Raw genomic sequence first — 15,034 nt, 5'->3', positions numbered from 1 at the left:
AAGCATGGAATTTAATTAGGCTGTGAATATAACCACACCTGTCTTTGGCCGTCAATGCATATGCAAACCGTACTATCACTGTGTCACCTTAGGCCAACCCCTAAGGATCTTGGTGAGATTTTGTGGGATATAAAAATTTACCTATTGCAGCCAGTTGGTTAGTTTTAACAGATCTTTGACATTATTTTCATCATGAAGAAAATTGTAGTGATTAAATTTTCCTTGTGCTTTTTTATGAAGTAATGAGGATGTCATTGTATACCTAACATTTTGCTGAAAATGTAGGGTGATGGATATGCGAAGTGCACACTGACACCCTAACTTCAGTGACTTTCAAATTGTACGTTTGCAATGTGGAAGGTGTGTGAGGAGTTTGCAAGTAATAAAGATGAAAACAATACACAGAGTAATGAAAAATGTTGTTCCAGATCTTGAGGTTGAGATAGAGAGTGAAAGAAGGGAAACAGAGAAAGATAAAAATTCAAATTTTGAAGCACTGGGAGTTGCAGGTAATTGATAAACCTAAGTTAACTATCAGAAAGAGGGGAAAAAATGGATATTAATGGAAACAGAAAATAACAAAGTGTTGTCACCAGATATGTATTTGTTAAATTTGAGTTGAAAAGAATCTCAAAGAGGCTCATATTTTTCCTTATTCCAGATCTTGTGACTTATCTGTATCCTAGATCCAAATGCCCTGTGTATCACAGTGTATTCGAAAGTGTCTGAACTAAATTCAAAAATAAGATTGAATTTTTGGTGTAAAATGATTTTTCTTCTTAGTTTGCTCAATACTAGATTCTCTTGACCTACGCTGTCGCGACTGGTGTTCCACCGAGTGAGGTGGTACAGGTGAGCACACTGAACTTGCATTCGGCAGAATGACAGTTCAAACCCACATCTGGCCATCCTGATTTAGGTTTGCCGTGATTTCCCTAAATTGCTTCAGGTGAGTGCCAGGGTGGTTCCTTTGAAAGGGCATGGCGAATCTCCTTCCCTAACGCGATGGGATTGATGACCTCTCTGTTTCATCCCGTTCCCCAAACCAACCAGCCATATGGTATTCCTCTTCTTACTCAGATACTATTGATCAGTCTTCAAACATCTTTAAAAGCCCTTAGCAAAGGAAGACAAAAGGTAGACTGATGAAGTCAAAATAGATGTACTGAGACATAATGGGTTAATCACAACTTGCATTCCCCTGTCCTCTCTCTCTCTCTCTCTCTCTCTCTCTCTCTCTCTCTCTCTCTCTCATCCTCTGCAAAGGTCCTCAGATATATAAAATTATGTACATTTTATGATCTTGTTCCAGTTATGAGACTGGAGTGGGTCTCTTGATTGAATAGGCACAGGTCCTGCCCATCACTGTGCACTCAGTCTTCAATTCATTCACAAGGAGGCTGATTCTGCTCAGATCTCAGATACCTCCATGCTGTCACTACTCATCGTCGTCAGTTCTTCCTTACATCTGTACAACAGGGCAACATCATTGGCAAATGTGAGGTATGGTTTTCTCATCCCGTACGTCAGTGCCTTTGGGGGTTTTTATAGAAAGCTTCCATCTTTTTGAGCGTCAGGTTGAACAATATCAGTAACGCCCAATCTAATATCAATCCAGTGTTGATGTAAAAGCTCTCTGTTCTCGAGCTTTGCTTTGCCTTTCGAGTAAATGAGACCATGTTGGGCTAGGCTGAAAAGTTTCTTGGGCATTCCAAACTCAATTAAGTAATTCGTCATGCTGTCCCAGTGGATGTAGCCATATTCCTTCTTAAAATCTATGAAGAGCACATGCCTTATTCCCTCATTTCAGTGAGTTTTCGCGGCACATAGGTATTGTTGACAGTCTTAACGGCTCGTTGTGAGACCCACCCTAATATTCACCAGTCACTTCTGCAAATTTTCATATTCGATCTAGTATAAAGCTGGGCAAGATCTTATAGCAAATGTTCAGGAGGTCAGTTTTTATGTAGCTTAGTTGGAACAGTCTTCCAGTCTTTTGTGATCTCGTCCAAAATCCAGAGCCTATTGATTTGTTGGTGAATTTTCTTGTGGCAGTCCCCCTTCGTCCAACTGAAATGACTTCTGCCTGCATTCCATCTTCTCCTGGACTTTTGTTCTTCAGCTTTCATTATTCCCTTCTTTATTTCCTCCAGTGTAGGTGGTGGATAATCCAAATCCACACTGTCAGTAGGTTTAAATTTGAACAGATCTTTAGATTCCTGACAGTTGAGGAGTTGACTGAAGTCATGTTTCCCCTGTGTCAGCAATGTTGAACTCATTGGTGTGTATGGTTCCATTATTGTCCTTGATGAATTTCTTCTGGCTGGTCTGGTATACCTTCTTAAAGAAGTTATATTTGCAGTACTTCTTTTGTCTCTCTTCTCCCAAGTAATCCACTATCATTTCTTTGATGTGCATTCTCTTCGGTTTTCTTGAGTTTGCTTGGGTAGTTCTCCATACTTCTACAAACTGTGCTTTGCCTTGTGCAATCGCTGCATCTCATATCCAACTCTCCTTAGCTTCACTTCCCTTGGCTAATGCCATAATGCATTTGTCTCCAAACCAAATCTTCCTGCTGCTGGTTGCCTTGATGACAGCACTTGCTACCTCATTTACTGCATCCTTGATGTCTTTTCACATTTCTTCTGGGTTATTTTGTGTCCTCTTCCTGCAGAATTTCAAGTTGGTTGCTGAAATGTCTTTCTTTGTAGTATCTTTGAGTGCATCAACATGGTAGCATAGTACTTTGTTCCTAACTCTCGCTGTGGATTGTAGTATTCACTAGCTATTTACTATGAGTGCCTGCTCTCACACTCTTTACTCCATATTGTCTTTACATCCATCACAAAGGTCTTTACTTTGATAATAATTGCAATGTGATCTACCTGATTGTTTTACCATCTGGCAATACGTAAGTTCATTTATGTATATCCTTCCACTGGAAATTTGTGCTGTCGATGAACATCCCTTCCAATGTTCCAAAGGTCATGAGCCTAATGCTATTGTCACTGCTGATTTCCTGCAAACCGCAGCAATTATTTTAGTGGTAACTGTTTGTTTTCTAATGGCCAGAGAGAACTCATTAGTTAATACAGTGGGTTCATGATCTGTTTGAAGTTTTTACAAAAATTGGCATTTTGTAAAATAAATTATAATTACCCTAAGATTGATTGGGGACTCCATGGAGTGTTCTGTGCACCACAACCAGATAATGGATATAATTGGAAGGAGAAACAGCATTGGTCATATTTTTTTGTTTTATTATCTGCAAAATCGATTTTAGGTCATTTAGTGACCATGCTCAGTGCTGTAATATACAATTAAAATTGGTAGGCACTGGTATCAACAAGCTTAGAGCGATCACATAAACTCGCTCTAAGCTTGTTGATACCAGTGCCTACCAATTTTAATTGTATATTACAGCACTGAGGATGGACACTAAGTGACCGAAAATCGATTTTGCGGATAATAAAACAAAAAAAAATACGACCAATGCTGTTTTTCCTTCCAATTATACCCTGAGATTGTTTCAAAGATACATCAGAAATCTCCTTGGTGCTTCAATTTACTTATGTATGAATTAGATAGCAGAAATAAAATTGTATTTGCTATTGCATTATGGAGTTCATAAAGCATGCAAAATTTTGGTGAAGCTGTATGATTAATTCTCACAAAGAGGAATGTATAAAAGCAGTTAATTTCTCAATAATTTAAAACATGGCTGATATCAGAAACCATAAATAAACCTTTAATAAGTGAGGGATACAGCAGATCAGTTACATAAAGTGCACTGTAGTAAACCTTGACCAGGTTTCAATAGCACTAGGGGTATCTTCTTCAGAAAGAATAGTTACATAACCTAATTTACGTTTAAATTATAAGCATGTATTATGAGCTAAAATGCTCAAGTCACGTTACAGAAATTGTTGATTAAAGTCCTGCTATTCTCGTGGGGGACTTAATCTATAATTTTTGCTATTTGACTAGAGTGTTTTAGTTCATAAACTGTGCTTATAATTTAAACATAATGTAAGGTTCAAATGGCTCTGAGCACTATGCAACTTAACTTATGAGGTCATCAGTCGCCTAGAACTTAGAACTAATTAAACTTAACTAACCTAAGGACATCACACACATCCATGCCCGAGGCAGGATTCGAGCCTGCGACCGTAGCGGTCACGCGGTTCCAGACTGAAGCACCTTTAACCGCACAGCCACACCGGCCGGCATAATGTAAGGCAGGTCACTTTATTTGTTCTGAAGAAGATCCCTGGAGTAGTGCTGAAACTTGGTCAAGGCTTATTACAACAAACATTATGCAAGCAATAGGCTCTATTCATCATTTATTTGGCAGAGGGGGGGGGGGGGGGGGGAGACCTCTTGCGTGTACTGTTTGCACGAGAACTAGAACTTGTAGTTGAGACACAAGTATGCTGTGCTGTGTCATGAAGTACGTGAGAGGCACTCTTGCGAAGATTTGTCCTCTGAAGAGTAGGAGACAATAATGATTTTAGACAGCCTCTCTACATATAAAATGAAGTCAGAATTTCTAATATTGTTTGTCATTGTGGTACTCAATCCGAAAACTTGCTTAATGCAGCCCTCCATGCTAGTCTCTTCTGGGAAAGCCTCTTCATCTGTGCACAAGTATTGCAACCTACGTGTCTGAACCTTGAGTCGTCGTCCCCCCCCCCCTCCAGCGTGCGCACACGCACACGCGCGCGCGCACACACACACACACACACACACACACACACACACACACTCTCTCTCTCTCTCTCTCTCTCTCTCTCTCTCTCCTCTGCTCTATTTCACTTCCCTCATCATCATCATTTAAGACTGATTATGCCTTTCAGCATTCAGTCTGGAGCATAGCCCCCTTATAAAATTCCTCCATGATCCCCTATTCAGTGCTAACATTGGTGCCTCTTCTGATGTTAAACCTATTACTTCAAAATCATTCTTAACCGAATCCAGGTACCTTCTCCTTGGTCTACCCCGACTCCTCCTACCCTCTACTGCTACCTCGCTTCCAGTTCTTTCACTATGTTGCCATCCTGTGAAAATATGCACCCTAAGTACTTGAAACCATTCACCTGTTCTAACTTTGTTCCTCCTATTTGGCACTCAATCCGTTTATATCTCTTTCCCACTGACATTACATTCGTTTTGAAAATGCTAATCTTCATACCATAGTCCTTACATTTCTGATCTAGCTCTGAAATATTACTTTGAAACTTTCAATTGAATCTGCCATCACAACTAAGTCATCCGCACATCCAAGACTGCTTATTTTGTGTTCACATATCTTAATCTCACCCAACCAGTCCATTGTTTTCAACATGTGGTCCATAAATAATATTTGCGACAGTCTTTTTTTTTCCTATCTGGGGCTCAGCACCTCTGCTATATGCAATTTTCCTTTCCATAATATTGTTGCATTCCATCCTCTATTTTCCATTGTTTGATTATCTTTAAAGTCCTTTGCTGTGTCTGACAGAATTACTGTCACTGGCATTCTCAAAGAAATTCCCTTTCCAATTTCTCCTTGGTTTCCTTTACTGCTTGCCCAGTGTAAGTATTGAATAGCATCAGGGAGATGCTACAACCCTTTCCCACTCTCTCCGTGTCTACTACCTACCTTTAATGTCCTTAAATTCTTAAAATAGAAGTCTGGTTTCTGCACAAGATGTAGATAAATTACTAATATTTTATTGTAACGTCGATTTTTAGCTGCATGCTGCCGTCATCAGGTCCATTTATAGTTAGTTTTACATTGTAGTTAATGTGAAGTAGGATTATTTACCTTTGTGGTGTGTGCCAGTGAGGTTGTGTGTCAAAAAAGTGTGTGTATATTATGTAATAAGCATTATTAATCTTTTTTCTTACTTACTTAATTTTTTGTTAATTGTCTAGGACACAGTACAGTAGGAAGTACAGAACTTAACACTTTCACAGTCGTTTGTTTACATCTATCCAGAGCCTTAAAAGGTAAGATAAACTACGTGTAGTTCCTGTTGTTAAGAGATCAGTATTCAATGAAGATGAAACATTTCTATCTAGATGTATTTATGTCGTGACAAATATTAGGTGAGTAGTTGGTAAAGACTTTTTTCCACTGAAATAGGCGTACAGCATTAGAGAAGTTTTTAAAGAAGTTAATGTCATTATTTTCAAGTTTATCATTTAGTAGCATGTCTCCATGTACTGTGCCATGAATGAGCATTTCCAATTCTACATAAAAGTTGATTTGGTGTCCCTTGTCCATTTTATGTAATACAGGGTGTACGTAAAGTCTTCCAATTATTTATTGTACAAATGTCTATTTTTGAAGAGTAACTCTGAAAGGTTTTTTTACAAACATTTGATATGTGAACCATGAGTGGCCCAGCAGACGTCAGTACGCTAATCGAATTCTTGCCATAGCCATCCCAGCATGGCACCATCAACTGAGGCAGTCACTTCCCATATTCTCTCCTGGAGCTCTGCTACATCATGTGGTAGAGGCAGTACATACATCAGATCTTTAATGTGTCACCACAGAAAAATGTCACACTGAGTGAGATCTGGTGATTGGGGAGGCCATTTCATGAAACACCTGTCCCCTTCTGTAGCACACCCGATCCATCAATGCGGCATCTCCGTGTTCAGGTACCCACGAACTTGAATGGTTTCATAGACAGCTTCTGTCACAGGAATTTCCACGGGAGCAATTTCGAGTTCACGGGATGTACGACGCACGGATTTCTTCGGACTCCTTATGAATGTCTCGTGTACACCCTCCACACTCATTTCACTCAAACTGGGACGTCTGTTTCTCTTTGCTGTGCACAAACAACCCGTCGTAACGAATTTGTTGTGCCGGTGGTAAATGGCCTTGCCAGTGGTAAGGTGGCCTTCCTTGTTGGTGACTCCATACTGTACTTGGTTCTGAACATTTGTTGAACAGCTGTAGCACACTTGGTTTTGTCGAACTCCAACACGCAAAAAGCCCACTGTGCACCTGAACTCGCCATGTTTGTGACTAGCGCTGACTATCGGCAGATTACCAAAGTAGGCTGTGTGCACTATACATGAAATAAAGCTTTCAGGATTTCTCTTCAAAATGACATATGTATGATATCTGTACAATTTTTGATTCTTGTGCAGTAAATAATTGAAAGTATTCCCATACTTTATGTACACCCTGTATATGAAGATCATGGAATGGGTACCCTGTTTTTATGTGGATAGCTACTGATGATGTATTACATTTAGTATAATGGACATTTATATGCTCGTTATCTCATTTGGAAGTCTCATCCAGTTTGGCCTACATAGAAGGCTTTGCAGGTAATAATACTATTTTATAAACACCTGATAGTGAGTGTTTATTCGTATGAGTTTAATGTTGTGTCTCAGTATGTGTTGCAGTTATGCTGTGAAGGCTATGGTAATGTTGTACGGTCCAAAAAATTTTTGCTGTTTTATAGGAGAATTTGCCCGTTAAAGGAATGCAAACAGTGATTTTTTTTTTTTTTTTTCATTTTCTGTGTAGAAGTTGGTTTAATATAGTTTTTTTGCGTAAGATTGTCAAAGAGGTGCCATTGCAGCTGTAGCTGTTTGTGTAACTGTACTGAACTCAAGATTTACATTTATCCAATGGTATTCTGCTGCATCTGTTAATGCTGTGTATGCAGCATGTTTGTGTGTTGTAGAGTGGCAAGATAGGCTGTGTATGGTGGTATCTGTTGCTGTTGTATTTCTGTAAACTTTGAAGGTATGTGAATTGTTTCCTTGAATGTTGTTAAGGTCTTGTTAATATCATTTGTCACCATATACCAGGAGCAATGTATCAACAACATGATGTTTGTAGTAAATAATTTTATCCATAAAGCTTGATTTTCTAGCAAGTGGTTTTTTTTTTTTTTTTTTTTTTTTTTTTTTTTTTTTTTTTTTTTTTTGCTGAAGGTGATTAATATATATGTTGGCAATTTTACCTGTTATACTTGAACCCATTGCAAGACATCTATGTTTCACATATACTTTAATATTAAATGTAAAATAGCTATAGTTTAGCACTATTTCAAGGAGGTCCATGAATGCAATCAATTTCTTGCACTGAGGATAAAAAAGTCTTTACCAACTACTCGGATACATCTAGACATAAATGATTTTTTTTTACTGTATACTACTGATTTAGCAACAGAAACTAGTTCATTTTGGCTTTTAAGACTCTTTGGATTGATGTAAACAAGAAAGTCTTAAGTTTTGGTGTACTTGTTACTGCACTCGGTGTGCCATACAATGAAATTACCAACAAAATGTAAGAAAATGCACTACTATTCATGCTTATCACATAATTTAGACACTATAACATATTTACCTTCCTGAACAGGTGTCTTTTTAACTCGCAACTCCTCACTGGCACACACATCAAAGGAAACTAACCTCACTTCGTATTAATCACAATGTATAAAAGTAACTGTAGATGCACCTTATAATAACAAGTTGCCGAAACGTGCCATGCTAATAAAATATTAGTAACAAGTGACTGTTACAGTATATATTATTTCATAAAAATCTTATAATACAGTTGCGGCCCTCAAATAATATCCATATAATGTGGATAAAATAAAAAGATAACTTTTGCTCCCTGATATTATCCCTGGAACCTTCAGTGTTTCAAAGACTTTATTCCAGTGAACATTGTCAAAATCTTTCTCCGAATCTACAAATATTATAAACATTGGTTTGCCTTTCTTTAAACTGTCTTCTAAGATAAACAATAGCGTCAGTTTTGCCCACCTGTTCCTACATTTCTGTGGAACCCGGGCAATCTTCCCCTAGGTTTGTATGACCAGTTTCTCCATTCTTTTGTAAACAGTTCATATCAGTGTTTTTGCAACAATGACTTACTAAACTAATAGTTTGGTAATATTTACATCACTTGACTGGTTTGGACTTGTAAGTATTGAATTCTTCTGAAAGTCTGAGGGTATGTTCCACATCTCATATATCCTGCGTAACATGTGGATTAGTTTTGTCATCATTCGTTCACTCGAAGATCTCAATATTTCTTAGGGAGACCAGTGTACTCCAGGTGGTTTGATTTGACTTGGGTCTTTCATTGTTTTCCCAGATTTATCTTGCAGGATCATATCTACAATCTTCTCTACATCTACTTCTGTTTCCATAGTATTGGCAAGCTCTAATACGATTGACATTTAGTGTTAATGTGTGTGTGTGTGTGTGTGTGTGTGTGTGTGTGTGTGAAATATTAAAAATAGGAATCATGATAGATAGGTGCTAACCATAACAGGAGGTATTGAACAGGTGACACAATTTAAATTAGACTTAACAAATAGCAGACGAATTGAGTAGTCAGCTTGCCTTCACAAAAAGAGTGAAATCTTAGAGCTGCAGTTTGGCAGATGGGCTGGGGTAAGGGATTATGTCGGGTGGGGTGGGTAGATGGAGAAAAGTGAGAAGCAGGAGGGGGGGAAGGGGACAGTTGCTAGTGTCTCGGAGGGAGGCTGTAGATGTGAAGGATAGGAATGCAGGAGGGTGGGGCAGCAGGTACACAGACTAGGTATGTGACACACAGGCACCGTGGTAGGACGGTGGAACAGGAGCCTGTTGGGTGGAGGCTTTGAGGACATTAGGATAATGGAAATCAAGAGGAGGAGGATTATGAGAGTGAAGGATGTATTGCAAGGATAACATCCATCTGTGTTGTTCAGAAACGGATCCAGACAACAGTGGTTGTGAAACAGTCATTGAGCTTCAGACATCCCTACAGATTTAAATAAACAGTATGTATATTATTTGAAAACACGTCTAGTGAAGAAACTATTTTTGCGAGACATAGGTTTTCTTGAAGGATGTGTTAAAACTTATGGAAATAGTACTTACTGTATGCTCAGGCTTCAGTGACTAAGGGATTATTTCATTCAGCTTCTTGATTAACAACATTGAACATCTGGGTCCTTTTTATATATTAACTGATTACTCAAATGCTTTTTCTTTACATCTTTTATTATGAGAATTTTATTTGTCATAACTGTTAACAAATATCTTGATTCACCAAAACACTGTATAAAATGGAGTTATAAAAGCAGTCACAGTGTAAAAGAACAACTGAAACAGAGAAATCAGACAGACAAGGATCAACTAACCTATCGTGCACATATGACATCTGCTAGAAAACTGAACTGCTGATAGCAAACTGACATACTGAATGATAGCTCATCATTAGGTCTTAAATAATCTCGCATATGGTGAGTGAACTTTCTTGAACAGGAACTTGCAGAAAATTTGTCAAAATACAAATGATTTCTTAAACAGAATAAATTTATAGGAAAAAAATACATATACTATGAAGTGACAACTTAAATGTAACCATAATAGTTCGTGTTATTTAAATTAAAGTAAAATTTATTACGGAACTTTAAAATATTTATCATTGTGTTCTCATGACAATTTTCAAGAATATTTCTGTAAAAGAATAGTTCTCTGTAAATTTGCCAATGCTATATTTATCAACAAAGCAAACATGAAACAATAAATAACAAATTGTAATTGACAACTTTGTAAATGAATTTTTGGTTATTTCAAACTTTCCAGCTTGTGTTTGATAAAATGTAAAAAAAGTCAATTGTTAATTACCACAGTTGTGACCTATTACTGTCTCTCATAATTTCTTCAAAACTAAAATAATAGAACAACAAACTTTGAGAAATATTATGGTGACTTCTTGTAACTGACGGAAGTTATTATTATTGTAAAAAGGCAAGAAAGATATTACCATTACAAAGGCTCAGTTGTATCATTGAATAATACATGTGAAATTTAGTCTACATCTTGGAATGTTTCAAACTCAAGTATGTTGTGCTCAGCAACAGTGTGTTATGTTACCAGTTTATCAACTCTGTTCTTGGTCACAGTTTCGAAGCGGACAGCCATTTGCAACATCAAATCAGATCCTTGTTTAATCATTCTCCCTATAGGCAAATGCTCCCCACTGTCATGATGAACCAGCGACTGCCTGACAGAAGGCTTCCACCAACTGTCTGACTCCTCCATGTACAAGCATCTGCTGTAGTGATGCCATCCCAGAAATCCAAAATTACCTACAATTCCTACTTAGATCCTTAGATTTATCCCAGAATCCCTACCTTGAGCCCATCTTCCTCCTCACCCCAACAAGTCTACATCATTTATGTGCTTCTCAAAATCCTCAAACCCAACAATCCTGGACACCTTGTTGTAGCTGATTATTGTGCTATCATTGAAATAATCCCCACCCTTGTTGACCAATACCTCCAACCAATTGCTTATAAACTACCCTGTGATACCAAAGATACAAATCACTTCCTTCACCGACTGTCGACCATCCACACACCATTACCATCTGGACACTGACTCATCATTGTTGATGCCATCTCCCTATGCACCAACTTCCCTCATGCTCAAGGCCTTGTTGCTATTGAACACTACCTCTCACAGTGTCCTTCAGATTCCAAACCCTTTACCTCATTCCTTATGCAGCTTACCAGCCGTATTCTCACACAAAACTACTTTTTTGAGGAGAACTTACATAAAAAAAGTCGGGGCCACGTTCAGGCTCATTGATGATACCTTCCTGATCTGTACCCAGGGGCTGGACATCCTATTGTGTCCCTCCAAAACCTCAGCACCTTCACTTACATCCACTTCATTTGGTACTCCTCATCCAAAGCACTACCTTTCTCGACATTGACCTCCACCTCTGATGGATCCATCAATACCTCTCTCTATATTCAGCCAACTAACCTAACAGTACCTGCATTTTGCAGCTGACACCTCTCCCACACCAAAAATTTATACACATATATCTGGGATACACGTGAACAGCATATATTCAGTGATGAGGATTTCCTTGCCCAGTATGCTGATGGTCTCACAAAGGGCTTTACAGACAAGCACTAATTCCCAGACCTAGTTCGCAAACAGATTTCCCATGCAATACCCTCGCACAGTCCTAATCACGCCCCCTCCCCAGAATCAGCTGCAAAGGAGCACTCCCCCCATCATCTAGTTGTTGTTGTTGTTGTTGTTGTGGTCTTCAGTCCTGAGACTGGTTTGATGCAGCTCTCCATGCTACTCTATCCTGTGCAAGCTTCTTCATCTCCCAGTACCTACTGCAACCTACATCCTTCTGAATCTGCTTAGTGTATTGATCTCTTGGTCTCCCTCTACGATTTTTACCCTCCACGCTGCCCTCCAATGCTAAATTTGTGATCCCTTGATGCCTCAAAACATGTCCTACCAACCGATCCCTTCTTCTAGTCAAGTTGTGCCACAAACTTCTCTTCTCCCCAATCCTATTCAATACCTCCTCATTAGTTACGTGATCTACCCACCTTATCTTCAGCATTCTTCTGTAGCACCACATTTCGAAAGCTTCTATTCTCTTCTTGTCCAAACTAGTTATCGTCCATGTCTCACTTCCATACATGGCTACACTCCATACAAATACTTTCAGAAACGACTTCCTGACACCTAAATCTATACTCGATGTTAACAAATTTCTCTTCTTGAGAAACGCTTTCCTTGCCATTGCCAGTCTACATTTTATATCCTCTCTACTTCGACCATCATCGGTTATTTTACTCCCTAAATAGCAAAACTCCTTTACTACTTTAAGTGTCTCATTTCCTAATCTAATTCCCTCAGCATCACCCGACTTAATTTGACTACATTCCATTATCCTCGTTTTGCTTTTGTTGATGTTCATCTTATATCCTCCTTTCAAGACACTGTCCATTCCGTTCAACTGCTCTTCCAGGTCCTTTGCTGTCTCTGACAGAATTACAATGTCATCGGCGAACCTCAAAGTTTTTACTTCTTCTCCATGAATTTTAATACCTACTCCGAATTTTTCTTTTGTTTCCTTTACTGCTTGCTCAATATACAGATTGAATAACATCGGGGAGAGGCTACAACCCTGTCTCACTCCTTTCCCAACCACTGCTTCCCTTTCATGCCCCTCGACTCTTATAACTGCCATCTGGTTTCTGTACAAATTGTAAATAGCCTTTCGCTCCCTGTATTTTACCCCTGCCACCTTCAGAATTTGAAAGAGAGTATTCCAGTCAACATTGTCAAAAGCTTTCTCTAAGTCTACAAATGCTAGAAACGTAGGTTTGCCTTTTCTTAATCTTTCTTCCAAGATAAGTCGTAAGGTCAGTACTGCCTCACGTGTTCCAACATTCCTACGGAATCCAAACTGATCTTCCCCGAGGTCAGCTTCTACCAGTTTTTCCATTCGTCTGTAAAGAATTCGCGTTAGTATTTTGCAGCTGTGACTTATTAAACTGATAGTTCGGTAATTTTCACATCTGTCAACACCTGCTTTCTTTGGGATTGGAATTATTATATTCTTCTTGAAGTCTGAGGGTATTTCGCCTGTCTCATACATCGTGCTCACCAGATGGTAGAGTTTTGTCATGACTGGCTCTCCCGAGGCCATCAGTAGTTCTAGTGGAATGTTGTCTACTCCCGGGGCCTTGTTTCGACTCAGGTCTTTCAGTGCTCTGTCAAACTCTTCACGCAGTATCTTATCTCCCATTTCGTCTTCATCTACATCCTCTTCCATTTCCATAATATTGTCCTCAAGTACATCTCCCTTGTATAAACCCTCTATATACTCCTTCCACCTTTCTACCTTCCCTTCTTTGCTTAGAACTGGGTTTCCATCTGAGCTCTTGATATTCATACAAGTGGTTCTCTTCTCTCCAAAGGTCTCTTTAATTTTCCTGTAGGCAGTATCTATCTTACCCCTAGTGAGACAAGCCTCTACATCCTTACATTTGTCCTCTAGCCATCCCTGCTTAGCCCTTTTGCACTTTCGGTCGATCTCATTTTTGAGACGTTTGTATTCCTTTTTGCCTGCTTCATTTACTGCATTTTTATATTTTCTCCTTTCATCAATTAAATCCAATATTTCTTCTGTTACCCAAGGATTTCTATTAGCCCTAGTCTTTTTACCTACTTGATCGTCTGCTGCCTTCACCACTTCATCCCTCAGAGCTACCCATTCTTCTTCTACTGTATTTCTTTCCCCCATTCCTGTCAATTGTTCCCTTATGCTCTCCCTGAAACTCTCTACAACCTCTGGTTCTTTCAGTTTATCCAGGTCCCATCTCCTTAAATTCCCACCTTTTTGCAGTTTCTTCAGTTTCAATCTGCAGTTCATAACCAATAGATTGTGGTCAGAGTCCACATCTGCCCCAGGAAATGTCTTACAATTTAAAACCTGGTTCCTAAATCTCTGTCTTACCATTATATAATCTATCTGAAACCTGTCAGTATCTCCTGGCTTCTTCCATGTATACAGCCTCCTTTCGTGATTCTTGAACCAAGTGTTAGCTATGATTAAGTTATGCTCTGTGCAAAATTCTACAAGGCGGCTTCCTCTTTCATTCCTTCCCCCCAATCCATATTCACCTACTATGTTTCCTTCACTCCCTTTTCCTACTGACGAATTCCAGTCACCCATGACTATTAAATTTTCGTCTCCCTTCACTACCTGAATAATTTCTTTGATCTCGTCATACATTTCATCTATTTCTTCATCATCTGCAGAGCTAGTTGGCATATAAACTTGTACTACTGTAGTAGGCATGGGCTTTGTGTCTATCTTGGCCACAATAATGCGTTCACTATGCTGTTTGTAGTAGCTAACCCGCACTCCTATTTTTTTATTCATTATTAAACCTACTCCTGCATTACCCCTATTTGATTTTGTATTTATAACCCTGTAATCACCTGACCAAAAGTCTTGTTCCTCCTGCCACCGAACTTCACTAATTCCCACTATATCTAACTTTAACCTATCCATTTCCCTTTTTAAATTTTCTAACCTACCTGCCCGATTAAGTGATCTGTTAGACCGTCAGCGAGAGCGCATCGCTAGCTCCTGCTACTACTAAGGCGAGTACACCGTTTGCTTCTTACATATTTTACAAACAGCAGCGACTTATTTTCAGTTATCTGTGTAATTACTAGTTTA

At 38.9% G+C, this 15,034-nt stretch overlaps 1 protein-coding gene across 1 annotated transcript in view; it reads left to right on the top strand.

Annotated features, from left to right (window-relative positions):
• Positions 1 to 15,034, top strand: part of LOC126251471 (SUZ domain-containing protein 1) — a 54,829-nt gene that overhangs the window by 1,493 nt on the left and 38,302 nt on the right. The window lies entirely within an intron of this gene.

Source organism: Schistocerca nitens, chromosome 4, assembly GCF_023898315.1.
Source record: "Schistocerca nitens isolate TAMUIC-IGC-003100 chromosome 4, iqSchNite1.1, whole genome shotgun sequence".
Lineage (NCBI taxonomy): Eukaryota > Metazoa > Arthropoda > Insecta > Orthoptera > Acrididae > Schistocerca > Schistocerca nitens.
The sequence above is the reverse complement of the archived record's forward strand: the minus strand, read 5'-3'. Positions and strand labels throughout refer to the sequence as shown.